The 17,645-nt window shown below is 46.7% G+C and overlaps 1 protein-coding gene across 5 annotated transcripts in view; it reads left to right on the forward strand.

Annotated features, from left to right (window-relative positions):
• Nucleotides 1-17,645, forward strand: part of SIPA1L3 (signal induced proliferation associated 1 like 3) — a 246,732-nt gene that overhangs the window by 103,532 nt on the left and 125,555 nt on the right. The gene's annotated exons all lie outside the window — the stretch shown is intronic.

Here is a 17,645-nt window from a genome sequence, read left to right on the forward strand (position 1 = left end):
GATTCAGTGTGTCCTTTAGAGTCACTGTTTCCTTGTTAAGTTTTTATCTGGAAGATCTCTCCAGTGAAGTCAGCAGGGTGTTAAAATCCCCTAATGTGACTGTATTGTTGTTGATTTCTCCCTTAAAGTCCTCTAGACCCATATATTGGGTCATATATGTTTACCAAGGTTATATCCTTGCATCGATTCCTGTAGTATTATGGAGTGACCTTTGTTGTCTCTTGTGATGACCTTCATTTTGAAGTGTATTTTGTTAGATATGAGTATTGCTACTCCAGCTTTTTTTTTCTTTTCAATGGAATTTTTTTTTCTATCCCTTCACTCTCATCCTGTGTGTGTCTTTTGTTGTGAGGTGGGTCTCTTGTAGACAGCATATAGTTGGGTCATGTTTTTCAGCTACCCTATGTCTTTTTATGGGAGCATTTAATCCATTTACATTTAAGGTTATTATTGATAGGAACTTACTTATTGCCATTTTAATTCTGTATGCCTAGGTTTCTCTCTCTATTTCTTCTTATTACATAAGTCCCTTTAGCATTTCTTGTATGCTGGCTTGGTGGTGATGTACTCCTTTGGCCTTTTTTGTCTGGGAAGTTCTTTATTTGACCATCTATTTTGAATGATAGCCTTGCTCAATATAGTAATCTTGTGGCCTGTATTGTTTCTGATGAGAATCAGGTATCAGCCTTATGGGAACTCCTTTGTAGGTAACAGTTTGCTTTTCTCTTGCTGCCTTTAAGATTCTCTCTTAGTCTTTAATTTTTGGCATTTTAATTATGATGTGTCTGGGCATGGGCCTGTTAAGAGTCTTCTTGCCTGGGTCTCTCTGTGCCTCCTGAACTTGTGTGGCTTTTTCCTGTACCACATTAGGGAAGTTTTTTGCCATTATTTCTTCAAACACGTTCTCTATCCCTTTCTCCCTTTCTGCCTCTTCTGACACACTTGCTCTTCGAATATTGTTATGTTTCACGTGTCCCATGGCCCCCTTAAGCTGTCCTCCTGTTTTTTAATTGTTTTTTCTTTCTGGTTCTCTGAGTGATTTTTTCATTTCTGTCTCTAATTTACTGATCTGTTCCTCAGCTTCCCCCAATCTGCTGTGTATTCCTTCCAATGTGTTCTTTATTTGTGCTATGTCATTCTTTATTTCTGTTTTCATAGTTGGTAACCCATCTTTGTTTACCATAGTTGGTAACTGTGTCTTTTCTCATGCTGTTGATTATCTTTACCATCATTATTTTGAACTCTCTATCAGATAAATTTCTTATTTCCATTTCATTTATCTCTTCTTCTGGAGAGTTCTCTTGTTCTTCCATTTGAGGGTTGTTTTTTTGTTTCCTCATTTTGGCTGACTGTTCAGATTTGTGACTATGTATTAGGTAGATCAGCTGCGCCTCTCAATCTCTAGTGCAGGACAGTGTCAAACGCTGTTTCTGACTAATTAGATCAGGCAAAGACTCAAAGCCTTCAGAGACTGCCTTTGGCTACAGACTGCCTCTGGCTATTTCATCTTGAATAGCCCTCAGGCAATTATCCACAGCCAAGGTGAGAGTTTTTTAACTGGGTGGGGCAATTGCTTCTACCTGGAGGGTAGTTGTTATTCTCAGTCTCTTTACAGGCCTCAGACACTCCACACTGTGGCAAGGGGTTTTCCAATAGGGTGGGTCAACTGTCTTCCCTCAGGCAAAGCTGCCTGTCTAGTAACTGTATTCATGAGAAAGATGATCTCCATAGCATGAGGGAATGACTCAGCACAGGAAAGAGGAGTGCCTGCCTTCTGAGCTCTAACCCTAGATTCCCCAACCCTGGCTTCTGCTGACACAGCTGCAGTCCACTCTGCCCTCCCTCTGTTGGAGCACACGGTGAGTGTCTCCACATGGAATTTTGTGCATTGTCCCTTTAAAGGGTGCCTGCATTTCCAGCCATCTCTCCCTGGCAGACAGCAGCCTTACTGCTTTTCACAGCCATGTGGGTACCCTTCTCAGTTCTGGTGCTCTCTACTGTGGGGCCCAGCTTGGGGATTAGACCACAGAGTTCTCAGTGGCAACCCCCCACAGTTGAAATATCTCTCTGGACCTTCAGTTGCTGTCTATGGGAGCCTGACCAGCCTTTTCACACCTCCTACCAGTCTTCACTTTCCATCCTTGGTTATCAAAGTCCTCTCTAGCGAGTCTTCCATTTATATTCAGGAAATTTTTCTGTATTTTAGTTGTAATTCCAATTTGGTCCTGGAAGCGTGTCCATGCAGCATCCGCTTATTCTGCCACCATTTTTAATCTCCTGATTTCTCTACTGTAAAGTGACTGTTTTTCCCTTTGTAATTGATACATATCTTGGGGCAGGTACTTTGAAACTATGCATATTTCTCCTCAGACTTCCTCCCACTCATTTTGGCGTGCATCTTGCCTGCAACATTTATTACTATGGTAGTTACCTAATGGTGATTTTTGTATGTCCCTTATTTCTTCTACATTTATTAATTGTTCATATAATTAATTCTGAAGGGAAGGCCTGTTCTCATTAATTTCAGTTTTTGGTTAACATGTTTCTGTGTGGCCTCAAATATTCATTTTATCCTAACATATTCATGAAAGGTCCCAATTCTGAGTGAATTTCTGGTATTGGTCCCAATTCTGAGTGAATTTCTGGTATTGCCTCTCAGACTTCAGAAGAACCAGCAATTTTCCACAAGGTAAGCCTTCGGGCCATAGGGAACTGGAAAGTAGAAGATGGGGTCTCATTTGCTCATGCATTTGCTTCTTTCCTTTATTGAAAAAATAAGCATTGAGCACCTACTGGTGTGTTCCAGGCACAGGAATTCAGGAATGAACAAAATAGATAAAATCCTTTCTCTGACATTCTACTGGACATAAAAATAAACAAACAAGTGAACACAGGGTAAGTTGTGTGGGGACAAGTAACTACAGAAATAAGTAAAGCAGGAAGGGGACTAACTGGGCATAACCAGCGTGATTTTAGACAAGATGATCTGGAAAGGTCTCTCTTAGGAGGCCCTGAATGGAGGGAGTAAGGCAGGTGTCCAACCTAATTTTTCCACCACCCAGTGGGAAATCTAAACAAATTATCTCACTTTGGATCAGTGTTCCAGGATTCATAGCAAACTGAAAAATGTGTCTCCTCTCTAAGCAGTAGCTCCTATTTACCTGTAGCTCACTGTCGCACTGTGGAAATGCCTAGTGTTGCCAAATCTTCTGATAGTGTTTCCCCAGTAGAAGACAAAAATTAGGAATTCTTGCTAGTCCATTGCACTCAAATTACGGTGTATCAGGTAATTTCTAGTGGTATGTGGATGAATATATTTTGTTTTCATTGTATTTATTTATTGAGTTACTTTTGTAATAAAGGACTCCTATTTTGCATTTTAGTGGTAATGCAGATTTCTTTTTAAATATATGCGTATATATATGTATATGTGTGTGTGTGTGTGTATGTATGTGTGTATATATATATATATATATATATATATATATATAAAACTGTAAAAGTAAGTTGATTTAAAGAAAATCCTATATAATAAAAGGCTAATATGGAAATTGACCGAACCGTGGAACAACCAATGACTATGATGTGCACTGACCACCAGGGGCAGATGCTCAATGCAGGAGCTGCCCCGTGGTGGTCAGTGCGCTCCCACAGGGGAGTTGCCGCTCAGCCAGAAGCCGGGCTCATGGCTGGCGAGTGCAGTGCAGGTGGCAGGAGTCTCTCCCGCCTCCCCAGCAGCACTAAGAACCCCCAAGGGGTCCCAGACTGTGAGAGGGTGCAGGCTGGGCTGAGGGACCCCCCTCCCCAACCCCTCAGTGCACGAATGTTGTTCACTGGGCCTCTAGTATTGAATAAATATACAGATGGGGCAGATGTAGCTGAAAAGGAAGGGTAGAACACAGTGACTGAGCTTTTTGGTAAACACTGTTCTGGCTCAGTCTTTCACTCTTTCTCCTCTAGATTTGGGGTTCTCAACCAGGAAACTGAACTGAGTTTGACAAATGATTACCACGGACGTGTGCTCCGAGCCATTTGTGTCATGGTGGGTGCATCAGCCAGGAATGCTTTCAGGTGCAAACACAGACAGCCTAGCTCACAGCAGCTTAAACAAATGAGGATTGATTTCTCTCCCATCACAATAAACCTGGAGGTAACTTGGCTACCATTAGTTGAGAGGCTAGGCTGAGTGATGTTCAGGCTGGAACCTCTGATTTGCTTGGCCTTCCCCTCATGGTTACAAGGTTGCTGCTGCAGCTCCGGCCAGAACAAGGAGAGGGAGGCTCAACTCCAGCAAGATGTGTTTTTCAGTTCTGGACTGCTTAAGCACTCCCCGATTCCCCACAGATGATTCCACTTACATCTCATTGGCCAGGAATGGGTCGCATGGCCTCCCCTAGCTCTAAGGAGGGCGGGAAATTTCATTTAGCTTCTCAGCCTCTCCTGAGGAGGAAGCCAAAGAAAGAGCGAATTGAGGGTTTGCAGCCAGCAGTGCCTGGCTCTACAGGGGAAGGAAAACAATAATAATTAACATTGGTGGGTGTAGACTGCGCCAAGCCCTGCTGTAAGCACTTTCGTGCATGATCTCATTCAGTCCTTCCTTACACCCAGCTTATTAAGTTGCTGCTATGATCTCCCCATAGAAATGGCTTGGAAACTGAGGCACAGAGTGGTGAAGTCATTTGCCAAGTAGAGGAGCCAGGGTGGGGACCTTTGCAGTTTGTCTCCACAGCCCTGACTCTTGGCCACTATGCTTCGTTGCCTTCACAGAGGACCTGGATGCCCAGACGGCTAGCTCTCTGACCTCAGTTTAAATTCTTCAGTGAGGGAGGAAGAGAACAGCATGTTTTACTTTGGGGAAGTTTTGATCATTAAAAACTTTTCTTGTGAATCATATCTGCTCTGTGTAACTACCTCTCACTAGTTCTGGTCCAGTCTGGTGAGCAGCACCAGCGACTTGTCTTCCTGGCTGCTCTTCAAGACTTGCAAATGGCTGAGAAGACTTCTCTTGGCCTCCCTTTCCCCAAACAAATTGTATCTGTACTTTTCATTATTCTTCCCAGAATGAGGTGTCTGGCCTTGGGGTTTTTCCTTTCTTTGGGTACTGCTGGTCGACTCAACAACATTTAGCATGTGCCTCCTCTGTGCCTGTCTCTGTAAGTGATGAGGTGTGGCTGAGACAGCTTCATGCCTGGGTGGTCCTGCACTCACTGGGCTCTTCATCTAGTGAGGGAGGCAGCCCTCAGTGACAGCTCATAGTGGTCAGGGTTGTATGGGGAATCCAGGGGACAGTGGGAGTCCAGAGGAGGTGCCCAGCCCTGCTTAGGGTTCTGGGAGGACTCCTGGAAGCATCTTTGGGTCTTATAGGAGGAATAGATAGCAGTTTTCCTTTCTGAATCTCCACTCCCTTCCTTTATATAAAGAATTTGGACTTAGGTTTCCATCCATCCATTAACGCATCCACTTAACAAACATTGACAGCATATCCCATTTCTGGTCCTGTGCTAGGCACTAGGCTGTTTCTCCTAAGGTTGTCTGGAGAATTAAAATGTGATTACAATTCTCAAGTACTTAAAAAAAATGTCTGGTACAGAGTAATCATAATAGATGAGCTGGTGGTGATGACCGTGCTTACATTCATTAGCCCCTACTACATGTCAGGGGTTAGGCAGCTTAGTCACCAGCCCATCCTACATAATAAAATGGTAATATGTAAATTACCATCACTCCGCTACGCCCACGATTGGGCCAGCAGGAGGCGCAGGGGGCGGGACTCAGGGTGGCCGGGGTAGCTGATTGGGCAGCAGGACGCTGAGCTCGCGGCGCCAGTGGCACCGCGAGCTCAGCGTCTGTGCCATGGCTGCCCCGGAGGCTTTCGGAAGGCCTGGGGCACCGGCGGACAGCCGGCCAGGTCCCCCGCGATCAAAGGCCAAAGCGGGGGACCTGGCCGGCTGTCTGCTCCGGCGCAAGGCCTTTCAAAAGCCTCCGCAGCAGCCGGAGGCTTTCGGAAGGCCTGGGGCACCGGCGGACAGCCGGCCAGGTCCCCCGCGATCAAAGGCCAAAGCGGGGGACCTGCCCGGCTGTCTGCTCCGGCGCAAGGCCTTTCGAAAGCCTCCGCAGCGCCGGAGGCTTTCGGAAGGCCTGGGGCACCGGCGGACAGCCAGCCCGCTGGTGCACCAGGTGCATGATTAAATCATGCACTGGGCCTCTAGTAAGATAATAAACTTTAGCTGGTGCTGTTGTGATTGTTCATTCACCACATACGAGTATTTACCTTATGTCCAGCCCAAGCTTGCATAGTGCCTGGATATGATAGAACTGTTCTCTGGAAACAGGGCTTGTGGAGTTGAGTCCTGGGCCAGAAATTTCATGGCAGAAGACAGGAGTTTCTTTGGTCTATTTGGAAACCTGAAGCTGTCGTCATCTCACCCCTTTCCATCTAGTTCCCAGGCCTCTCAGCACTGGCTTCTAACACATGGGCTGCTCTTGACCTCTGTGGCCAGAATGCATAGATGCTCTGCTCAGTCCATCAGTTGAGTCCCAAATTAGACCTGACAGTATGGTTTATTCTCTGGGAGGGAGCTGGGAGGGCAGAGAAGGGCTGTCAGCCTGAATTAGTGCAGGCCCTTCATGCAGCCTTGCTGGTTCAGCTTCCTCCAGCTAATAGAGTTTTCCAGGGTATTAGGGCTTCTGAGCATCCTCCTCCCACCCCCAGGGCTGAGATTTAGTTGTGATTCCTAAGGAGCTGTGTTTGATGAGGACCTCCAAGGCAAGCTCTGTCTGAAGGAAGCCAGGGCTCTGGGTCCTTTCATCTGCTGCATCAGGAACTGAAAGTGGTGATTCCCCAGGGAGTACAGATCAGCCCGACTTATGATGGTTTGACTTACAATTTTTTGACTTACAGTGGTGCAAAAGCGATATGCATTCAGTAGAAACCATACTCCAAATTTTGAATTTTTGTCATTTCCAGGTCTGGCAATATGTGGTGTAAGATGCTCTCATTATGCCGGGCAGTGGCCATGAGATGATTTTGCCCAACTGTAGACTAATATAGTGTGGGTGAGGCTGCGATATGGTGTTTAGTAGGTTAGGTGTATTAAATGCATTTTTTACTTACCATATTTAAGCTGAATTTATTGGGACATGACCCCATCATAAGTCAAAGAATATCTGTAGCTGTTCTATATCACCCTCATCCTTTTTAAAAATTATTATTATATTTTTTATTTCAAAGATGAAGGGGGAAGAGAGAGAGAAAGAGAGAAACAAATAGAAACATCCGTGAGGAGAGAGAGTATCATTGATCAGCTGCCTCCTGCACGCCCCTGGGGACGAACCGTGGCTTCTTCGTTCATAGGTCATAGGCCACTGAATCATGCTGGCCAGGCTCACCCTCATCCTTTCACTGAAGTTCATTACTGGCAGCTGGAGGCCACTGGCTTGCTCCTTACCTCCCAATCTATGATCACAATTTCCTCTTCCTCTAGCTGCTTTCATTTATTCCCAGGACTGCCAATGATATGCAGGATTCTATTGTGGTAATAAATCAAACCTGAAATCTTGGAGGTTGGGACACAACAGATGTCAATTTCTTTCTTCTTTTTTTAAATATATATTTTTATTGATTTCAGAGAGGAAGGAAGAGGGGGAGAGAGAGAGAGAAACATCAATGATGAGAGAGAATCATTGATCGGCTGCCTTCTGCATGGCCCCTACTGGGGGGTCGAGGCCTCAACCCAGGCATGTGATCTTGACCAGAATTGAACCCAGAACCCTTCAGTCCACAGGCTGATACTCTATCTGCTGAGCCAAACCGGCCAGGGCCAGATGTCAATTTCTTACTTAGGGCATAAAGTAGATCAGGGTGGGGCTTCACGTCATACATCAGGGCCTCAGACCAACAGGCTCCCTGTCTTAAAGCCTCATGACTGGATCACAGCCTCCAGGGTCACCACTGCACAAGGCACCTAGAAGGTCACACAGCAGAACTTAGAGAGTGACACAGTTCATTTCTGCTCACCCCTGGAATTAGTTGTGTGACCCTGCCCAACTACAAGGGGCTGGAAATGTGGGGGGTTATTCAGTGAGCAGTAAATATCCTGAACACAAGAGATAGGTGTGGTTTTTATTTAAGCACCTACTATGTGCCAGGTTTTCTAAGGGCTCTGGAAATACAAAGGAATTCCTGACTTCCTGGAGCTCATAGGGTTCAGTGGAGGAAACAAAATCTAAGAATGTAATTATGGAAGCAGCTCTGTAATTACATCTGTGCTAAGTGCCTTGATGGAGGAGTGGTGAAAGCATATCCCAGGGCGGCCTCGCATGTTTGGATTGGTCGGGAGATGTCTGTCATGAGGACTGCCATTTGAGAGGAGGCCTGAAGGATGAGTAGGTTTTAATGGAAAGGGAGGAGCATTCCCAGTAGAGGGAACAGAATTAGCAGAGTCCTGGACATAGGGAGGAGCTTGACTCTGCAAAGGAACTGGAAGACAGACAACCTTAACTGTAGGATCATGGATGGGCGAGGTGGTCGGGGGCAGACCATGCAGAGTCTGCATGGCTGTGGGGAGGAGTTTGGTATTTGTAACACCTGCCGTTTGGAACTGTTGAAAGAATTAAATGAGCTCCATTATTCGTTCAAGGAATGCTGAGTTTCTGCTCTTGGCAGGCAGTGTTTCAGGTAGTAGGGACATAGCAGTGAACACGACAGACAAATGTCTCTGCTCTCATGGAGCTGGCATTCTACAAGAAAAACAAATAGCCCTAACCGTTTGGCTCAGTGGATAGAGCGTCAGCCTGTGGACTGAAAGGTCCCAGGTTCGATTCCCGTCAAGGGCATGTACCTTGGTTGCGGGCACATCCCCAGTGGGAGGTGTGCAGGAGGCAGCTGATCGATGTTTCTAACTCTCTATCTCTCTCCCTTCCTCTCTGTAAAAAATCAATAAAATTTACTTAAAAAAAGAAAAACAAATAATTAAGGCCACCTTACTTGGTAAGAAACTTATAACCATCCTACCTGATTTGGCTCAGTGGATAGAACGTCGGCCTGCGGACTGAAGGGTCCGGGGTTTGATTACCGGTCAGGACACATGCCTGGATTGTGGGCTCGATCCCCAGTGTGGGGCATGTAGGAGGCAGCCGATCAATGATTCTCTCTCATCATTCATGTTTCTATCTCCCTTTCCCTTACTCTCTGAAATCAATAAAAATATTTTTAAAACAATAAATAGGGTAATTTAAAAGCATATAGTTTGGCTGCTGTGGGCTTACCCATAACAGAAAACCCCATTTGAATTGGCTTAAACCATCAGGAAACCAACTCCAAGTCTAAGGGTTCATTGGGCCTCTTTCTAGGCTAATAACATGACAGCTCAACAATGGCATCAAGATCCCAGATTTATGCTGCTAACAACTCTGCTGTCTGTGAAACTTACTGCCTTCACCTTAAAGCAGGTCCTTTCCACAGTCATAAGGGGGCAGTTGGTATCACTGCAGGAAGTCTCAGGTAGGAACAGAAGTTTTTCAAACTTGTATGCCACAAGGATCTGCTAGCCTACCCTTGTGGGCAACGAATTGTAGGGCCAGTGGGAGAACAGGGAGGAGGCAGCTGCCATAGTCTAGATGGGAGAGCAGGGAGGACAAGACCAGGCCAGGGAGAGTGGGGGGTTGTGGAAGGGCCGTTAGGAGGTAGACTGGACAGGGCTTGCTAACAGCATGGCTGCTTGAAAGAAGGAACACTCAGCACACACACACAGATGTCCACTATGTACTATGTCTTCTGCTTGTAAAAGTCATGGGGCACATTTGCATTTTACAGGCTCTGAGAAATCTTACAGGAAAGAAACCTGCTTCTTTGATTATAAAATCATTTTTTTTTTCTAAAACACGCTTACTAATATGTTCTGTAGACAGTTTTGAAAAATGTTGCTTTGATACCTATTCTCATTGTTGCTGCACATTAGAGTCACATGGGAGCTTTAAGAAACTCCCAGGCCTGGGCCCCACCCAATTCATTAGACTCATTGAGGGTAGAACCAGGTGCATGCTGTTTTTTTAAAGCTCCCCAGATGTTTCTAGGGTGCGGCAAGAATGAGGACTGCTACTTTATCATGTTTCTTGGGTGAGTTTCCCATTATAAAGCTCCCATTGTTTGCTTGCCTGTCTGATTATCCAAGTCATACTTGCTTGATGTTTAAAAAAAAAAGTCACCCCAGCTGGTGTGGCTCAGTGGTTGAGCATCGATCTAGGAACCAGGAGGTCACAGTTTGATTCCAGTCAGGGCACATGCCTGGGTTGCAGGCTCAATCTCCAGTAGGGAGCATGCCAGAGCCAGCCAATCAGTGATTCTCTCTCCCTACTACTAACAGCTCTGCTGTCTGTGATACTTACTGCCTTCACCTTAAAGCATTTAATTTTTTTTTTTTTTTTTTTTTTACCTTAAAGCATTTAAGGTGATGTTTCTATCTCTCCCTTCCTTTCTCTGAAATCCTATCTTATAAAGAGGGAATATGCAAATTGATCCTCATGCCATAACAAAAATGGCTGCGCTCACAGCGGAGGTAGGGATTCCGTAACACAAGATGGCTGTACCCACAGCAGAGGTGGGGATCCCATAACACAAGATGGCTGCACCCACAGTGGACACTGAGTTCCCGTAACGAGCCTTAACGAGCAATCAGCAGGGACCTGAGGCTGCATGGCGCTGAGCCGGGCAGGGGACCTGAGGCTGTGCCCCCACCTGGTGGGGTTTGACAGGGGACCTCAGGCCGTGTCCCCAGTGCCGGACTGTGGGACCTGAGGCCATGCCCCCCACCTGGCAGGGCTTGACAGGGGACCTCAGGTTGCACCTCCCACCTGCAGGGCTTGACAGGGAACCTCAAAGTGTGCCCACTGCCCCGGCCCGGGCTGCGGGACCTCAGGCCACACACCCTGCCCCAGTGCCGGACAGGGGAACCTGGGGCTGCGCCCCCCCCACCTGGCGGGGCTTGATGGGGCCGTGCCCTCCACCTGGCGGGGCTTGACGGGGGTGGGGCCAGCTGGGACTGCGATTTTAAGGCACACGTGGGTGGGTGGGGACTTGACTCTGGTTCCCATGGCATGCCCCAGACTCTGACAGGAGGAAGATTTTCATATACATTTTACTAATTTTCTTTCATCTCTGACACTATAGAGAAAGTGCAAATAGCAATATTAAAATATTTTCTCTAATTAATTCCCTTTTAATGTGCATGAATTTCGAATTTCGTGCACCGGTCACTAGTGTTTGTATATTATATCTAATAAAGAGGGAATATGCAAATTGTGTGTGCCTGTGGACTAAAGGGTCCCGGGTTTGACTGTCTACACTGGAAGGTCTGTTGCGCAGGAGACACCCTTATGTGGCCTGAGACACAGGTCAGTTTACTTTCTTCCCATGGCACATATTTTTGTTGTTGCTGTTAATCCTAGCCTAAGGATATTTTCCCCATTGATTTTTAGAGAGAGTGGAAGGGAAGGGGAGAGATAGAGAGAGAGAAACATCGATATGACATAGACATCAATTGCTTGCCTCCTGCACAGCCCCCAAATCAGGGCTGGGGATCAAGCCTGCAATCAAGGAACTGCCCTTTACCAGACTCGAACTTGAAACCCTTTAGTTTGTGGGCTAATGCTCTATCCGCTGAGCCAAACCAGCTAGGGCAATAAAAAATATTTTTTTATAAAATGACCTGTGTTGTAATCGCAGTCCCTTTCTACCTCTCTGAGTGTGGCCAAGGCACAAAGCCTTCTGATGCCTTAGTTTCCCCATTTATAAAATAGAGTGTTTGTGGGGATTCAGGGATTTAATACAGATCCACAATCCTAGGTGGAACATGATCCAAACAGACAGATTATCTTCACTGCAGAAATATCTGTGTGCGGATACTTCCTCAGACCCGCCAGAGTATAGGCTATATATTGCCTTTCTAGAATCCTAATTGTCCAGCCCTAGCCAGTTTGGCTCAGCGGATAGAGCAAAAGGTTCGATTCCAGTCAACAGCACGTACCTTGGTTGCAGGCCCCTCCCCAGCCCCAGCCCTGGTCAGGGTGAGTGCAGGAGGCAACCAATTGATGTGTTTCTCTCAGATAGATATTTCTCTCTGTCTTTCCCTCTCCCTAAAAATCAATGGAAGAATATCCTTAGGTGAGGATTAACAACAACAAAGAAATTAAATAAAATAAGGCTCATGCCAAAAAGATAAAGATTATATATATATATATATATATATATATATATATATATATATATATCCCTATTATGCAAATAGACTGAATGGTGGAACAACCGAACATGACATGTGCTGACCACCAGGGGGCACATGCAGAATATGGCGGGTGTCGGCCTTGACGGGATGGTGGATCAGGTGAGTGGGGACGCCAGACCAAGGCAGAGCCCTGGTCACTGTCATTGGGGCAAGCCTCTGGTGGTTACTGAAAATTCTTTGCTCCCGCATGCCGAGGTCCTGCCCAGCGCTCACACCTGGTGCCAGTGCTGGCCAGCTCACACCTGCTGCTGGTGCCCGAGCCACCACTCACACCCACTGCTGGTGCCTGGCGCCGGCCCCGATCGCTCAGCACCATCAGTGAGTGCGAGTGGCAGTTGCTGGCCCCAGTTGCCCCTCAGGGCTTCTCCCACCTCCCCCTGCCCTTGAGGGGCAATCAGGGCTGGCAGCCACTTCTAGCACCTGCTGCTGGCGATGGCCCTGCTCGCACCCGCAGCCGGCAGCCGGCAGCCAGCGCCAGTCCAGATCACTCAGCACCATCAGCGGGTGTGAGTGGCGGCTGCCGGCCCTGATCACCCCTCAGAGCTTCTCCACCTCCCCCTGCTCCTGAGGGGCGATTGGGGCAGCAGCCTCTGCTCACACTTGCTGATGGCACTGGCCCAAATCACTCTGCGCCGGCAGTGAGTGTGAGTGGGGCCGGCGCTGTCAGCCTGTGGGAGCAGCGATGTGGTGGTGGGAGCGGGGTTGCCTCCAGAGAGGGGACCAGAGGCCATGGCGGGAGGGGCCAGGCTGGGGCGTGGAGGATGGGTCAAGACCCGCCCCTGTGCCCACTGCAGCCTCGCTACCCACAGTTCCTTTCAAGGTGCATGAATTCGTGCACTGGACCCCTAGTTAAAAATAAATAAATAAAATAAAATCCTAATTATTCAGAACTCTGAAACATATCTGGCCTAAGAGGTTGGAAAGGGAGTATGCAGCTGTATATATAAACTACTTAGCATAGTGCATGGCACGTAATGAATGCTGTGTAAATGTTAATAATAATTATTATTATTATTTAAAGTACTTCATCATCCTTAATCATAATCATGGAAATGCAAATGGTAACCATAGTGAGATACCATTGTACACCGACCTCAGTGGCTAAAATAAAAGGCAAAATGGTAGGAGATGAGGTCAGAGAATGACATGTGAGGCCTTTTCCCAAATGTACAGTGGGAGGGTTCTGAGCTGAGGAGGAACGTGATCTGACTCACATTTACAGAGGCCCTCTGGCTGTGTGTGGGAGCAGAGGTGATAGCCAGGAGATTGGGGAGGAAGCTCCTAATAGGTCTAGGCAGGAGATAGGGGAGAGGGGAAGGGTGAATCTTAATCTTACTTTGAAGGTGGAGTTGACAGTAAGTGTGAATGGAGTGGGTGTCAATATGACACAGAAGGGTTTGGCCTGAACACCAGGTGAATAAGTGAAGGCATTGAGTTGAGCACAGAGAGAACATTTGCATGGAGAAGTTGAAAGTGCTGTGAAGAATCAAGAACACAGCTGCGTGAGCTCTTCAAGTTTCGAGTTGAGGGGAGAGATCCAGGCTGGAGATGGAAACATAAGAGTCCTCAGGAAAGCGATGGTATTTAGAGCCAGGGACCAGATGAGATCACCAAGGGAGGGTGTGGATAGAGAAGAGAGAAGCTGTTCAGAGAGACGGTCAGGAAACAGCAAAGGGTGGGGTTGCGGGTTGGGTGGGGGTGGGGGCAGGAGGAGGGAGAACATGGAGCCTGAGGCCAGCAGAGGAAGGAGGCAGATGAGGGCCCAGAGATGACTACTGGTTCGGCAGATGTGAAGGACAAATGGCTGATGGGAGCAGGTTCAAGAGAGAGGGCTTTTTGTTTTGTTTTTTTGTTAATCCTCACCTGAGGATATTTTTTCCATTGGTTTTTAGAGAGTGGAGAGAAAGAGAGGAGAAAGAAACATCAATGTGAGAAAGACAGGTAGGTTGGTTGCCTTCTATACACACCCTAACAGGACCAGGGATTGAACCTGCAACCCAGGTACGTGCTCTTGACGGAATTGAACCTGAGAGCCTTTGATACCTGGGCCGGTGCTCTATTCACTGAGCAACACTGGCCAGGTTTTGTTTGTTTGTTTGTTTGTTTGTTTGTTTTGTTTTTTACAGCAGTTTTAGGTTTACAGAAAATTATAAAGTACCGGGTTCCCAAACTCCCTCTGTCTCCACCACACAGTTTTCCTATTACTTCCATCTTGTATTAATATGGTACATTTGTTACAACTGAACCATTGTTGATACATCATTATTAACTGAAGTTTATAGTTGCCATTAGGGTTCACTCTGTGTTCTACATGGGTTGGGTTTTGACAAATGTATGACATGTATCCTCCATACAGAGTAGTTTCAAGGCCCTAAGGCTCACATATGTTCCACCTAGTCTCCTTTTCTTCCTTCCTCTCATGACAGCTACTGATCTTTTTTAAAAAAGATTCTCTCTTTGTCGTTAATGTTTGCCATTGTAATTATGAAGTGTCTTGGTTCGGGTCTTTTGGGTTCATCTTGTTTGGTAGTCTGTGCTTGTGACTTTTTTCTTCCCCAAATCAGAGAAGTTTTCTGACATTTCTTCAAATAGGTTTTCTAACCCTTGCTCCTTTTCTTGTCGTTCTTAACCCCTATAATACATATGTTGCTTTATTTCAAGCTCCCTCAGGCTCTCCTTCTGTCTTGATTTTTTTTTATCCGATTGTAGTTCATATTGGGTGTGTTTTGCTTCCCTGTCTTCTAATTCGCTAATTCGTTCCTCCGCTTCTCCTAGTCTACTGTTGAAAGTTTCCATATTGTTTTTTTTTTTTATTGTAGCTTATCACTCTTTATTTCCTCCTGATTCTTACATAGGTTGTTGATTTTTCTCATCCATTCAATTTATGAACTGTATGACCTTTATTCTGGATTCTTTTTCTGACATATTGCATGCCTCCGTTTCATTCTGGCAATTCCTCCTTTTCTTTGGGGGCTGTTCTTCTTTCTCTTCATTTTTTTTTTAATGTACTTTATTGATTTTTTACATAGAGAGCTAGAAACATCGATGAGAAACATCCATCAGCTGCCTACTGCACACCCCCTACTGGGGATGTGCCCGAAGCCAAGGTACGTGCCCTTGACCGGAATCGAACCTGGGACCTTTCAGTCTGAAGGCCGACGCTCTATCCACTGAGCCAAACCGGTTTTGGCTGTCTCTTCATTTTTTATCTCACCAAAGGATATAGGTGTCGAGTTGCGTGGGGCCTGTGGCTGCAATGGTGGGTTTGGTATCGGGTCGCACGGTGTCAAGCGGCGGCTGGTCCTCAGGTGGTTGCAGGTGCTGTCTGCTCCTCTGGTGGTCACGGGTGGCAGCTGCTCCTCAGGCGGTTGCAGGGAAGCCACTCCTTGTGTGGTCACGGGCGGCAGCTGCTCCTTGGGGTAGGGTTTGTGGGTCGGCTGTTCCTCGTGCAGTCGCTCGTGGTGGCTCTCCTCCTGTGGTCATGGGCGGCGGCTGCTGGAGTGGTCATGGTGCCCAGGGCTGCTGCTTAAGGCTCAGCGGTGGTGGTGCCTGGGGTTGAAGTGTCTGGCTGGCTTGAGGCTTGAGGCAGGAGTCCCGGTGTCTGTGGGTCGGCAACTGAGGCAGCAGGTCCCTGTCCCCTCAGCTGTGGGATCCCAGGTGGTGTCTCCGAGCACCCTGGGTGGAGGTGAGTCTGGGATTCCAGTCATAGCAGCTCTCCCTTTCAAGATGGTGCAGCCTCTGTGGCAGAGCCAGCGCTCCAGGAGAGATTACAGCAGTAGCATAGGCTCCCCAGCTATGCGAGCCCGGTCCACCAGCCCCTGATGGTCCTGTGAGATCTAGCTGTCCCTCACTCAGACACACACACATACCACATGTCCACACACTTCTCTTTCACTCCCTTCCTCACACTCTCTTCCTCATTGCCATCTTCCTGGACACCATCTTGGAATCCTCTCTGTGCTTTTTTTTTTTTTTTTTTTTTGAAAACTAAAAAGTTTTTGCACTGCAAAGGAAACCAACAAAATGAAATGCAACCTACTGATTGAGAGAACACATTTGCCAATGATAGATCTGATAAGGACTTAATATCCAAAATTTATAAAGAACTCATACAACTCAAGACAAAAAAAAACACAAAAAACCCAATTTAAAAATGGGCATGAATAGACACTTCTCCAAAGAATACATACAGATAGTCAATATACATATGAAAAGATGCTCAAGGTCACTAGTATCAGAGAAATGCAGATTAAAACCACATGAGATATAACCTCACACCTATCAGAATGGCTACCTTCAATAAATAAACCAACAAACAAGTGTTGGCAAGGATGTGGAGAAAAGGGAATCCTTGTGCACTGTTGGTGGGAATGCAGGCTGGTGCAGCCACTGTGGAAGGGCTGCATTTTTGTTTGTTGTGTTTGTTTGTAAATCCTCCCCCGAGGGTATGTTTCCATTGATTTTTTTTTTTTTTAGAGAGAAGAAGGGAGGGAAACATTGATGTGAGAGAGAAGCATCGATTTGTTGACTCTTGTACACAACCCCGACTAGGGATCGAACCCACAGCATCTGTATGTGCCCTAACCAGAAATCGAACCCTCAACCTTTTGGTGTATGAGATGACACTCCAACAAACTAAGCCACCAAGCCAGGGCAAGGGCTGCATTCTTTACATGTGTTAATTTTTTTTCTCTCAACAGTTTTGTGAGATGGACCCTTCTGTTCATATTCTATAGATGAAGCAACTCAAGTCAAATCGCTGGTCCAGCGTCACAGGGCTAACTCCAGGCAGGTTCCTGTGACCTCCCGGTAGTCTCACTCGGACCTTCGCTTTGATTCTGATGGCGCGATGATGCCCTGTGGCCACTGTGGCCTCCTCACGGAGATCCTTGTGTAACATTTCAGACAGCCCAGCTGCAGTCAGATCTTAGGGTAGCTCAGATCCAGAGAGCCCAGCTTTGATTCAGGAACAGAGCCACCGTAGGAGGGCTAGGCTGGGCTTTCTTATCCTATCTCTCATCCTCAGCTCCAGCCAGCTGGAGACTAACCCCCTGCCCTTGTCAGGAGAATTAGAACATAGGAAACTGCCTGCAGTTTCTTGTGATGAATGAGAGAAACGAAGTAAACTCCTGTGGAAGGTTTCCTGAGTTCTTGTGTGCAAAGGACACTTCAACTGACTTTTTCTGTGGATCACATGTGAAGGGCTGTAAACGTCCTCCATGCATTGGGATTCGTCGTCCCTTCCTGTCTCAGATGCCCCATTTCCCTCCTGCAGAGATTTTTCCCTTGTTAAACACTTGAAAATGGCTGCCTAGTTTATTGGCCAGTTAGGATTCTTGTAGTTGCAAGTAACATAATGCTGAC

This window comes from Cnephaeus nilssonii, assembly GCF_951640355.1.
Source record: "Cnephaeus nilssonii genome assembly, chromosome: 20".
Classification (NCBI taxonomy): Eukaryota; Metazoa; Chordata; class Mammalia; order Chiroptera; family Vespertilionidae; genus Cnephaeus; species Cnephaeus nilssonii.